Source organism: Arvicanthis niloticus, chromosome 8 (assembly GCF_011762505.2).
Source record: "Arvicanthis niloticus isolate mArvNil1 chromosome 8, mArvNil1.pat.X, whole genome shotgun sequence".
Classification (NCBI taxonomy): domain Eukaryota; kingdom Metazoa; phylum Chordata; class Mammalia; order Rodentia; family Muridae; genus Arvicanthis; species Arvicanthis niloticus.
Window position 1 is genome coordinate 50,354,583 of NC_047665.1, and position 13,587 is coordinate 50,368,169.

The 13,587-nt window shown below is 38.4% G+C and overlaps 1 protein-coding gene and 1 pseudogene across 7 annotated transcripts in view; both read right to left on the reverse strand.

Annotated features, from left to right (window-relative positions):
* The window catches only part of Dip2c (disco interacting protein 2 homolog C), a 395,546-nt gene that overhangs the window by 124,308 nt on the left and 257,651 nt on the right, over positions 1-13,587 (reverse strand). The gene's annotated exons all lie outside the window — the stretch shown is intronic.
* On the reverse strand, positions 1,444-3,381 carry LOC117713727 (heterogeneous nuclear ribonucleoprotein A1 pseudogene; annotated as a pseudogene).

Sequence of the window (13,587 nt, forward strand, 5' to 3'; positions counted from 1 at the left end):
TCTCCTAATCCTTTCAAACAGTGTCACTGTATCTAATAACTAAGCATTCAATATACTAACCTATAGGGGCCATTCTTACTCAAACCACCAACATGGCATTCATATAAAAAAGTCTTTCTTCTTTAGCTTCTTTAACCTTACACTCAGCTTCTGTTTCATGGACACTTCCAGCAACAAAAGCACAAAAACACCACATAGGAAAGCATGACATCAAACAGGCTGTCAAAAGCACACTTTTAGAGTCAGAGAACTAAAACAAGAAGATGAAGGCCACCCTGTCAGACCCTAGGCACAGTTGTGCACAAGAGTTTTGGGGTTCTGCATATGTTCATGAACGACAGAAAACTTTTCACTGACTTGAGGGTATTACAAATAAATTTTGTCTAGTAGGAAAATACACAACTATCAAGCATGTGGATAATGACTGAATTTCTACAGACATTTCCTTGCATGTACTATACAACTATCTTGGATAAAGATTGGTAGTTTAGAGAGAAAGAGTAGTCTATCCTCCTGAGGACACTTCAAATGGACAACTCTGGGTGACCAAGCCATCTAATACACCAGAGCCACCCTGAGAGTCTTTGGTTCTAAATACTTGGACAAGAAGTTTGAGAAATATGCACAAGACTGAAACACATGGATCCAAATTCTGTAATGAAGGAAGCTTTGGTTCCTATTTTACTTTTTAAAGAGAATTAAATCATTTATTGAGTACACATGATAATGGATGACACACAAGCTTCATTTTCCATCTCTTATTTTATCTGATACAGTTCAATTTTGATATTACCTAGGGTGTGCCAACAACCATTTTATAACCAAATTGTGACCTTGCTTGGATGACCCTTTCAATGGTGAAACTCATTAAAAGTTACAACAGTAACTGGTATTTTAACAACACCAAGGTTTTTGAAGACAATGGCTTCTCCACCCAAGCAACCATAAATAAATTCCAAATGGAACTGGCACCACCCTGAAGGAATTCTAACTTCACATTGTTGGGGAAGTTTACCAAGATGGCTTCAGAGTAGACTAACTTTATACAGCACATTTTTAATAATAATAATAATAATAATAATAATAATAATAATAATAATAATAATAATAATAATAATGACACATCTGTTCAGCATCATAATCAGACTATTACATTTAACAATCAATAGCATGGATGAAAAAGGTCTACAGTAAAACCTTTTGTTGGAATGCTTTACACTTTCCACAGAACAGAAACTAAAATAACCTGTTATACAAATAGTCACAAACACAGTCCTTCAGTTTTTGCCTCCACACAAGTATTGTCTAAAATATGTCTTATTTGTAGCAGCTAGGCTCTGCCACCACTGTGCTTGGCTGAATTCACAAATCTGTTGTAACCTGTAGCTTCCCTGTCACTTCTCTGGCTCTCCTCTCTTGATAAGCTTTGTTTCCTGGCTGTAATTAGAACCTCCTGCCACTGTGGTATCTACTGCTGCTGCTGGAACCTCCATAGTCACCTTGGTTTCCTGGTTTAGCAAAGTACTGGCCTCTGCCACCATAAGGGCCAGAGCTCCGGCCTCCAAAGTTTCCTCCCTTCATCAGTCCAAAATTTGAAGACTGACTGTTGTAATTGCCAAAATCATTGTGGCTTCTACCACCTCCAAAATTGCTTCCACTACCACTGTCAAAGCCACCTTCGTCTCCTCCGTTGTTACAGCTGTCATAGCTGCCACTCCTGCCATAGCCACTGCCCTGGCTTCCATAATCATGTCCACCACTTCCATAGCCTCTGCTTCCTCCAGAGTAAGCAGGGCTGCCTCCTCCACAACCACCATTACTGTCAAATCCATTATAGTAGCCATCCCCACTGCTGCCACCAAAGCCACCATGACCACTGAAGTTCCCTCCTCGACCAAAATTGTCATTGCCACCAAAACCATCTCCACAACAACCATCAAAGTTTCCAGAACCACTTCTGCCTCTCTGGCTGGATGAAGCACTAGCCATCATGATTGTGGCCATTCACAGTATGGTATTCCTGAATAACAATCTTATCCACAGAGTCATGGTCATCAAAGGTGACAAAAACAAAGCTCCTCTTTTTTCCACTGCCTCTGTCAGTCATAATTTCTATCACTTCAATTTTCCATACTGCTCAAAATAATTTCATAGAAGATGGTCTTCAGTGTCTTCTTTCACACCACCACCAAGGATCTTTTTCATAGTTAAGTGGGCACCTGGTCTCTGAGAATCTTCCTTGTCACAGCTCTCTTAGGTTCCATAACACCTTGTGTGGTCTCGCATTCATGGCAGCATCCACTTTCTCCACAGTGGCATATGTAACAAACACAAAGCCCCTGGATCTCTTAGTGTTTGGATCTCTCACTACCACACAGTTGGTTAGTGTTCCCAATTGCTCAAAATGGCTCCTCAGACTCGTGTTGGTTGTTTTGAAGCTCAGCCCTCTGAGGAAGAGGATCTGCAGCTGTTCCAGCTCCTTAGGAGACTCTGACTTAGATATGATGGCAGAGTGATGAAAGCCTTCAGCAATGCTTCCTCAGCAGGGCCAAAGAGCAGAAAGGAATAAGATAATGAACATTCCCCTGGTTCCTATTTTATAAATAATGGTGACACCTATCTTACACTCACCTCACAAAGGCACTGGGAGAAATACACATACACTAATGCTATACTTCACTATCATTGTATACACACTGTACTAGAGGAGCAATCCTAACCAGCATGTCATTCTATGATGTACACAAGCACATTCAATAGCCAGTTAGAATCAGTTGCTTGTATGAGGCTTGAGTCATGGGATGTTTTACAGAATCAAAGGTGGCAATGGACTCATAAAAAGATCATTCACCATGTTGCTTCCTAAGAGTATCTGCTCTTTCACGGACTGAACTCTCAGCTTGCATCTCAACTGTCAGTACATCAGAATGTGACTATATATTTAGGGTTATTTACAGATGGTTACCAAAACAAATGAACAAACACAAACAAAGCTAGTGTAATAAACTCTAACCCACTATATTTGATGACTTTATCAGAAAGGGGGATCAGGCCAGAGAGATGGCTCAGTAAATTACTGAGCAAGTCTGATAATATCAGTTTGATCCCAGGAGCCCACAAAGCGAAAAGGGACAAGAGACTTCTAATAGTTGTCTTCTGACCTCCACATATGTTCCATGGTGCACATGTTCTCTTAACATGCATACCTAAAGAAACCAACCAACAAGCAATCAACTAGGTAAATAATTTTTAAAGAAAGAAAGAAGACTCAGGGTACAGACATAGACAGAGAAGAGACCATGTGGAGATTACAAAAGACATGGCTCCCTCCAAGCCAGGGTGAGGCCTCTGAGAACTCAACACTGCTTTACCTGCACACATCTCTAACTTCTAGGCCCCAGAACTGAGGGATCAAAAATACCTCTGTTCAAGTCTCACAGTCCATGGCATTTTTCTCTGACCACAGATAAATCACTTCACATCCTATGGTCAATTCTGAGATCCTAGTTCCAGGAAGGTGTGCCTTTGCCAGAAACAGTCATGTGAGTACTAGAGGGAGGAGCAGGAGGGAAGACATGCCACCCGGTCACTCCTATGAGTGGAAGTAGAAAAAGAAAATCATCCAAGTTTCCTCTTTATCTTCAACTCTGAATTTATCCTTGTCACACCCCATCTATGCTTCTGCCAAATAGACTCTCATTGATGTTTCCAAATGATCTAATTCTCTAGAACTCCACTACCTCATGGCCAAACATTATACCCTTTGGAGCATCTCATTGCAAAACAAACAAACACACAAAAACCCCACAATGCATGCTAGCTTGTAATGAACAAGATCCAAAATGCATCTTGTAAAATAGCAACCACTGAGTCTGAACATCCTGAGGTTCAATTTGATTCACTTTAGCCATGCATTTCAACATAGTATATCATTAGGATTATCCAATCAGAGTTTGCATTAAACAGAACTCTCACTTCTGTGAGGAGGTGAATAATGTTTCTAATATATCTGAAAGTATAAAAAATAGGAACAGGGACACCTGGGTAACTTCAAAGTTTTTCCAGATTTATATGTACTGGTTAGTTTTTAATATCTACTTAATACAACCTATGACACATGGGGGGAGGGAACTTTATTTGAAGAACTGCTCAATCAGAGGGGCTCAATCTGTGGTCTAATGACTTAAAAATTCTCTTTATTGATGATAGATATGAGAGGGCCTACTCAACTCTGGGCAGTATTATCCACAGACAGGTTACCTTGTGCTATACAAGAAAGCTAGCTGAGCAAGCAAGAGAATAAGCCCGTAAGAAGCATTCCTCACACTATTTCCAACTGTTTCTGCCCTGACATGCCCCAGTGATGAATTATTACCTGGAAGTAAAATTTGAAATAAGTCCTTTCCTCCCCAAGTTGCTTTTGGTCAGAGTATTTTATCACAGCTAAAGAAAGAAAAGCAGAATAGTTTATGTATTACTTCACCTCTTTCCCCTCAAGATCCTCACACTTGTCCTCACTGCAGGATAAAGCTACCAGTGGCTTTCAAAAACTCTGCCACTGCAATGACATAGGACACTTATTCTAGTATACATCAGGATTTGAGGAATGTTTTGAAGGTTCTTGCATACAGCACCTATTCTGGAAACACCTGCTGAGGGGTGAGGAAAGGAGTTCAAACCAAAAGGGCAGGTTCAAGGTTTCAAATAAGCTCAATAAGTTCTAGGCTGGAGACCAAGCAGTCTCTATGCATCAGAAAACCCTAAAGAGCTCTCTTATCACAGGGATTTGTGTCTTTGAAGACCTCTCACTGCTCAGCTCAGTTTCACAGGGCTTTTTTGTTTGTTCTGTGTGTGCATGTTCAATATTCTACTGGCACACATACTCAATATGTCCACCCACGGGGGTCAAAGGTTGATGTTGGGATGTTTGCTCTCCTCAGTTGCTCTTCATCTTATTTTTTGAGACAGAGTGATTTCATTTAAGCTAGGTTGGCTGGCTAGAAACTTTTAACAATCCAACTGTCTCTACCACCCTGAGTTCAGTTAGCTTATTACATGGTTGCTGGGAATTTGCACTCATGTTCTCATGCTTGCATGAGCCAACACTACAAACTGTACAATCTCCCTAGTCCTCACTGGGCTTTTAAAATCAAAAGAAAATGACTCCCATCTTTCCAGGCCCATAGCAGGGGTTGACTGCACTGTAAACCCTATCCTCAGAGCTACCTCTTAGACCTCTATGTCCCCAAAACAGCATGTGAACATCTCACAGAAAATTACTGGATCATCTATTCTGGCATCACTACTACTCTAAACAATTGGAACGGGTCCTTAAAAACTTGAAGTTGGAGATTGTTCAACAGGAAGATAGAGGATGCTGTAATTCAACCATTTTCATGAAAGTATATGCAAACTGTTTTTTTTTTTAACCTTTCATCAGTACCAGGATATCTTAACTCACTGTCATGCCCTCAACATAGAAATTTTAAGTTCCTGTTTATAAACAGCTGTCTGCTGGCCCAGATTAATATCAAGGTATTGATCCTCTTTGCTGAGCCTTCCTGAGTCATTGCCTGTTCACTGATCTAACTCCTTCCTAGTCACACACTCTGAAAGGTCTCTTTATTCTAGCTCCCAGCTCCATGTAGTTATAGAATGACCTCCTTAGATTCTGAAGCTATAAAACATAACCTACATAATCTATGCTCAATAAATGTAGGAAAATTCAGAGTGTGAGTGAATACAAGAATGAACACATTAGCAACTATTTCCAGAGAAGACTAAAGACGGGTTTCTAACATTATCCTCAAAGCAATATTCTGTAACTGTAGGACTGGTAGTCCCAAAGGGTCAACAGTAGAACTCTCACATGAACTATATTATATTTCAGTCTTTACATGAATTTTAAAGAAAGATAAAGACCTTTAAATTTGTTATTAATATGCAGAATACAATGTGGTGTTGGTTGACTGATTGGAATGGGTAATGAGTTACCATTTCAAAGGAACCCAAATTTTAATTCATTGAAAAATTTCAAGCCCTAGACTCTTGTGGATATAATTCAACCACCACTGCTCAATGAAAGCAAGCAAACAAACAACAACAACTGTGTCCATCTGCAAAAAGGATACCTGTAAGACAGGCCCATCAGATCACTCAGCCTACCCAGTCTGCCCTGCAGTTTCAAGTTCTTGGCAGGTCTTGGGCTGGGCTTCTACAAAACAGTATAAACCAAAATACTTCAATAAGAATGCAGAAGGTATTTGAACAAAGAGGCAAAGAAGAACACTCTAGAGTACTGGAATTGAAACTTAAGAGTTGTTCAAAACTGTGGGGGACACTCGGACAAGCCACAAGATTTGCATGAACATAGGCTGGCCACACCTCCTTTTGGTTACTTGTAAATACTCTTTAAAACACAACTGCACTAGACTTGACCTAGTCCTCCATAAAGGTACCTGATGGCGACAGAAAAGCAGAAGCATCCTTATGATGTCAGAGCATCCAATTGTGTCTGCCAACCACTGCCTGCTCCAGGACACGCAGTCAGCTTGAGTTCTCACTGAATCAATATCCTCTTCCCATATGTAATTAAGTGGAAGACAGGACATTCCTCAGTAGAAATTAAATAAAATGCAGTCTTCCCTCAGTAAAAATTGAATAAAATGGTTTCTAATGGTGATGCAGCAACAACTGTTGTCTCAGCCCAGAGTAACATACCAAGGAAGATCTACTATAGCACACAAATGAGAACACACACACACAATGATGTACCTATTACACCTAGGAAAATATTGTGCTCTATTATAGCCAAGAAAATATTGAATTCCTTTTAGAGTTATTTGGCAACACAACAGTACTCTTCTAACATTGCTTCTGCCACAGACTGACCTCTACTGTTTGCTGAACTCCTAAAAGCGATTCATAACTGCTCTTAAAATCTACATTATATTAAATCTTGGTTTGTATAAAACAAACCAAGAGAAGGTTGGGTTGGAAAAGACTGCTGTGGTTCCATAGTTAAGGATCTGAGAGTCAAGATTGTCTTTCACTGATTATACATGGTTACCTATATGCTCTTTCTCATAATTTATGATATAGAAATTCCAGAAAGATGTGATGTGTGAAACAAAGCTAGAACTATTATTTCTCGGTGTGGCTGTGGAAACCAATGACATACTGTGCTAACATCCTGCAACCAAACAGGAACTGCTGCCAAAAACTCCCTGAGCATAGGCTAGATTAGGGATCTCACTCAGCCTTTTCATCCTATGTCAAGTCCCAAGAAAGAATGCGGAAAATTCATGAGCATAGCAGTGTGAATGACTATTACTACTTTCAAATTTAAATGCACTTAAGAACACAGGTAATTAGAAGTCAGTGACTAGATGAAATTTTATCTTGTGTACCAATGAGGCATTCTTACAAAATTGAATGCTAATTTCCTCCAGAGTGAAATGTGCAGAATTTGAAGAATTAGTAAACTTTTGGAGCTAATAAGCATTATTTGGGTCTTAATAAGTCAGTGCAAAATGTGTTTTGAAGGATCACATTATGAAATCCTTTCTAGCAGAAAGTGGCAGGTCCAAATCCATGTTTTAAACTTCTTGATAGTAAAATGGAGAACTGGACATTTAACATAGGCCACCACTCAATTTAACATAGGCCACCACAATCTCAATTCTGCCTTGCATTATCTTATAGAAGATTAAAGATTTTAGTTTGCTTTTGGAGTAAAACTGTTTGAAATTCTAAAATATGGATTGACAAACTATGAGTAGTTGTGGTGACTGGAACTGGTTTTAGAAATATCAGCAGGCAGATGTGCCCTTGTTTGTGTAGCTGCTTTTGTGATGGATGCACCATGCTCAACAGCTGCAGTAGTACATGTTCACAGAACCTAATAGTTATTCTCTGTCCCTTTACAGGAAAAATACACTGAGATTTTCTAAAATTATAATGCTCTAACTGCAATACTACCTCCAGTTGAGAGGGGTTGAGACATTAGCGGATCTCAGCCAAATTGTGGTAACATTACCAATTTCAGTACATATTTCTTATTTCAAGGCTATGAATATTTGACAAGTATAAATACTCATGATTACAGATAAATAAGGGTAATTTATAATGGTGGCTATTTAAACTCTCTGAATAAGTTTCTTAATAAAGCCAACTCCACAATCAAAATCAACTACCAGGTTCATGCTCATTATAGAATAGTGCATCTCTGTAGTAGATAATCAAAGATTTTTTACAAATTAATTTTTATTGTGTATCTGTTTACATCCATACATATGTGTACTTATGTGAGTATGCACACATGTGGGGGACACAGGTTGACATTGGGTGTCTTTCCTCCATTGATCTAACTTTATTTTTTGAGACAGGGTCTGTGATGGATGTTTTTGGTTGTCAAATTGACAACATGTGGAATTAACTAAAACTCAGATGACTGGTGCACTTGTGAAGATTTTCCTTAATTAGATCATTTGAAATGAGAAGACCCACCTTTAATCTAGATTTTCTGAGGTGGGAAGATACACCTTTAATCAGGGCAACACCTTATGGTGGTAGCCTATATAAAGGACACAGAAGAAAAAAGACTTTGCTCTTTCCCTGGTGGCTTTTGATCTCGTTGGCAAGTTCATTCTTTCATTAGCATTAGAGTCTACCTCTTCCAGATTATGACCTATAACCACCACCTGAGATATCTAGCCTCCTGGCCTGAACTATTGGATTCCTTAACTTTCAGCTTGGCAGATAGCCATTGTTAGACTAGCTGAACCACGTTAGCCATTTTAATAAATCCATTACACACAATAATACAGGGTCACTAACTGAACCAGGAACTCAGCAGTTTTCCATACTGACTGGTCAATGAGCTCCAGGAATCTCTGACTTATTAGGGAAAGCCTTACAGACAGTGGCTACAGACTCAGCTCTATTAGATGGCTGGTGGAGAGCCAAATTTGGGTCCTGATGCCTGCATGGCAAGCACTTACCAACTGAGATACCTTCCCAGCTCAACTTGTTATCTTTTGTAGAATACAAGAACTTTTATAAGAATTTAGTAATGCAAACAAGTATATATTGAAAGCAGCATTCATGTCAACTGAATTCTAAAACATTTTGGGAAAAGCAATTACTTTTATAAAGATTGGGTTAATAAAAATACATACTCAGCATACTCTGAGACACTGTTGTCAGATGAATGCATTATCAAAAGATTACAGAGGCTTAAAATAAAAAAATCCATGTATACAGTGTGCTTTTGAATGTACAACATAATGCTATGTGTTCTGTTTTGTTCTTAGTTCTTACTCTACAACTATATTAATACAGTGTGTGTTCAATTTCCCTATTTATGTTATCTAAGTCCTATATTTTACTCAGCACTTTCAAATACACATTGCAGAATTTAAGCTCATTTAAGTAAATATATTGGCTAGTCTAAGTTAACATTTCTCAACATTTTATTCTGATAAAATTTTATGGAGCATTAACCCCTTCATTTCTAACTAAAGTTCTTTAGGGTTTTTAATTTTCTTTTATTTTGCAGTATTTAGGGTTGAGTAAGCAAATTCTGAGCTAAAATGCCCAGCCTTATAATACTTAATAAATACTTTCATAATTACAGTGAATGAGCCAGAATCATTCTGAGTTGGGTTGAGCCTCAGTGGTACAGAGCTAGTATTCACAGGACCCTAGGTTTCGTGCCCAGAAAACAAATAATCTTGGTTATGGTGATGGAGAAAGGCCAGCAAGTCAGACAATGAACTATTCTGTCAGTAATGTAGGAAATCAGTCTGCCTCTTTGCATTAGCATTCTATATAGTCTCAGAACTTAGCTGTCAGGTTTGAGGCTTTGCTGTTGGGATTGTCAGCTGTAGAGTAACAAGCATATTTTGCCATATACACCACAAGCACCACAGGAGAAAGTCAAAATGAGAGCTCAGAATAGAATTCTTTCATCCTATAGTAGCCAGCCTGGCTTACCAAAATACATGGAGGTTGTCTTAGACATATGCTCAATAAAATGTGCAGAAAAAAAATATACAAGGATTTGAGATTTTGCCTTAACCAAGAAACAGAAGAATGCCCATTATGGGAGAGACTGCATAGCTATCTTTTGGATTTTCTCACTTGTGTTCAAAAGAAGTCTCTACAGGTTCTACATGAGGCAACTTGCCCAATGAGATCATATGTGATTTGGTAGTTTACTTTGCCTTGAGCTTTGTCAAATGTGCATACATATACACAGAGGCACACACTTACTCTATTTTGCTATTTTCTTATAAAACCTTTTGATGATCTCAACAAAAGTGCTCAAAGTCAAGTGCTACAAACTGATTTTTTTTCCTGCCTTTGTCTCTAGAATGAAGTATTCTAATTTTCTTAACTTTATTATCTTGTCATTGCTTTAAAAATGGCAGTTCCTATAGATTAAGTCCCACATATTCTAGGAACTTAACCTTGTGCCAAATGAGAAATTACTGAAATGTCACAAACTCAGGAGTTATATTTAGGACACACCGAGCTTTGGTGTATATGAGTAATGCAACCTTTTATAGTTTGGGTAAATTTAATTCTGCATGCTATAATTTCCTCAAGTATTCCAAGTGTAAACTCACAAAAGGAAAGCCAAAGGCAGTGATTAATTTGTTCAAAAATACATAGTCCTCTTAGTAAGATTCTGAGAACCTTCTTAAAAGCACAAAATCAGAGAATATAAATACTTTCATGCAGCCGAGTTTGTCGGTAACATCTCTGCTCAGGTACCATGGACAGCTGACAGCCTTGGCAGCCATCCTAAGCTTCAATAAGCAAGAATAAATTGTGTTGTCTAAAATATTTAATGGTGACATTTATACAGAATGTTTAATTTTCTGATATTTCAAATGGAAGTTATTAGGTAACATTAACTGATAATTTTCTTCAAACTGTGCTAAATTGAAGTAATATCACTTTGAAAAGGAGAATTGCTTTAAAAACTTGCTCAGAATGTTACTATTTTTTTCTTTTTATTTGCATCAGTTCTAAGAGGTACAAGGGCAAGAAATTATGGTTCCCATTTTTTCCCCTTCACTGATAAGTGACTTCAAGATCCCAGAGGTTGTTAATGGGGAAACTCAAAGCAGATGCCACTCTTCAAGCAACAGACCAACAAACTCATTTTGGATGTGAAAAAGGTCAATGCTTTTAACTTTGTTCACTGAGTTCAACTGGGGTGAAGCTTAAAATGTCAGTTTGAAATTACTTTGCCTGCCCATCAAGTAGTTAAAGATCCACATTCTGAGTATCTGTGCTGACTGTGGCATGTTTAACTCAGTCATTCCACTTCATGCTTCCTGTTGGAAGGTAGTTCCGTAGTATTGCAGGCGTGGCTTGAGAGGGCTGCATCTATATCTCATACTCTAAGTTTGGATGACAGTGTGATATGCAACTGCCTCCAAGTACCTGGCTCTTCTCTACTTGGCTATATGATAGAGAGACTATAATGTATCTTATCCAAGCAATTTACCTTGTGAAAACCTCACACCACTGAACTGTTTAGGCATCTTAATCCAGAGAAAACAATGGAGAACAGACTTGGATGCCCTACCTTCTGCCCTGAGAATGAGGACTAGACCAGAGTATAGTAAATAACAAGTACATGGGCGGAAATGGTAACATCACCCACATATTTCATATGACCAATTACTCATTGAACACACATTTCCTCTTATCAGAAGCCATAATGGGACAAGCTAATAACTAGCAGGTGATCACCCTGAAATGGCCTGCTTTGGACTATTAAATAATCTGCAAAAGGTTCATGCTTATTAAGCAAGGCTGTAAGGGATTCATTTTAGGAAAGATTCCTGTTATTAATACGCTTTTCCCGTTAAAATATATACATCACACCCCTTTGGAGCAGATCTCTGCAGATCCACGAAGATGTACTGTCTTGTAGTGATGCTATATAGACAAATAGATGACTTCTTAAGTCTTAATGATAATTCTATAAGAATTCCTAAAATTATATCAATGATTATTAAGTTCCTTTATAGTGGGTCTGCTATAAGGTCCCTTTCTGATAGTCAAAACTGCAATGAGAACTCTGCCAGTCTCCCAAGTGTCACCAGTTAATTGCTCATAGATAGTAACCAGACTTTCTTCTACTCAGAGAACATTCCAAGTGGTTCTAAAACAATTAACCAAAGGTCGTAAAAAGGGAACTAACGATTTATTATAGGTGCTGGGACAGAAGATATAATATTGACTGGATTTATCCATACAAAACTTCACTAATAGCAGTAATAGTTTTCAACTTAAAATGAACTTGTGGAGCTGAGACAGGTGATGGATGTTTAGCCAGTTAATTACTCCTAATGGATATGCATATAAATATTCTGTTGTAAACTTCTATTTCAATTTATGATTTGATTTTTTGTGTGAACTTGTGATGAACTTTGTAACATGTGATCATGTATTCTGAAAGATGTAAAAGTACTGAGGAAAAAAAAAAGATGAGAGGCAGATAGAGTAGAATCTTTTCCTTTTCCTCTCCTGAAAGAGCTTTTCCCTTACGAGAATTTTTTGCCTTTCCCCACTTAGAGTAGAAATTTGTCCCTTTCCCCACTTAGAAGAATTTTTCCCTTTCCTCGCTTAGGATTTTTCCGCTTTTTCCCTTTGATAGTTTTCATAGGAAAACTTTTTACAACTCAGTAATAAATTCTACAATCACTTCTCTAAGTGTGCCTTTTTCTTCCTGTGACTTCTGACTAGCAGGTTGAAAGTTAAAGCAGCTCAGTTCCTGCTGAGATAGTACAAAGGCTATTTACTTAATCCTTTGCTGTTTTTAGGATGAGGTGCTAAGTGCCAGAAACTGCAGTTTTTGGCCTCAGAGGATCACAGATGGCAGGTCAACTACAGTAGCATAGTAACTTAGATAAGTAAACTTTTTATTATACAGCAACCCTAAATCTCTTGTAAGACTAAGTCTCACCCTCCGCTGCCATGCTCTTCCCCCTCCACTGCCTTAAGAAGAACCTACAAGAAAGAACTCTCCATGCTGGGGCTGGCCCTCAGGATCTCCTAATTATTACTTGCCTCCATTCCTAAAGTATGTTCAGATGCCCCACAGTCGTGCTTCTGGTCTTGTGGGTTTTAGATTTTTATTTTTCATTATGTATATGAATCGGAGGATAGACTCATGAGTGTGGCTGCCTGAGGGGGCCACAGAGGCTGCTGGAGCGCCTGGAGTTGAAGTTACAGGCAGATGTGAACAGACAAGTGTGCTGGCAACAAAACCCAGGTCCTCTGCTAGAGGAGCATGTGTTTTTAACTCTGCTGGGCCATCTTTCTAGCCCATCTATTTTACATAGCCTTCCACATTCTAGAGTCTACATGAAAAATAATTTCAAGTATCTAAATAATCTGAATGCCTTTGGCAGAAATCATCAAGTCCTTCAAGTTCCTTAAATGACCCCCTTCCTTAAGTAACACTAAGTGTACTTTATAATCTGTTGTCTTTACCAGCCCTACAAAATTTCATTTGACTAGTTTATTTAGCATAAAACACAAACATGTAAGTAGATATGGCTG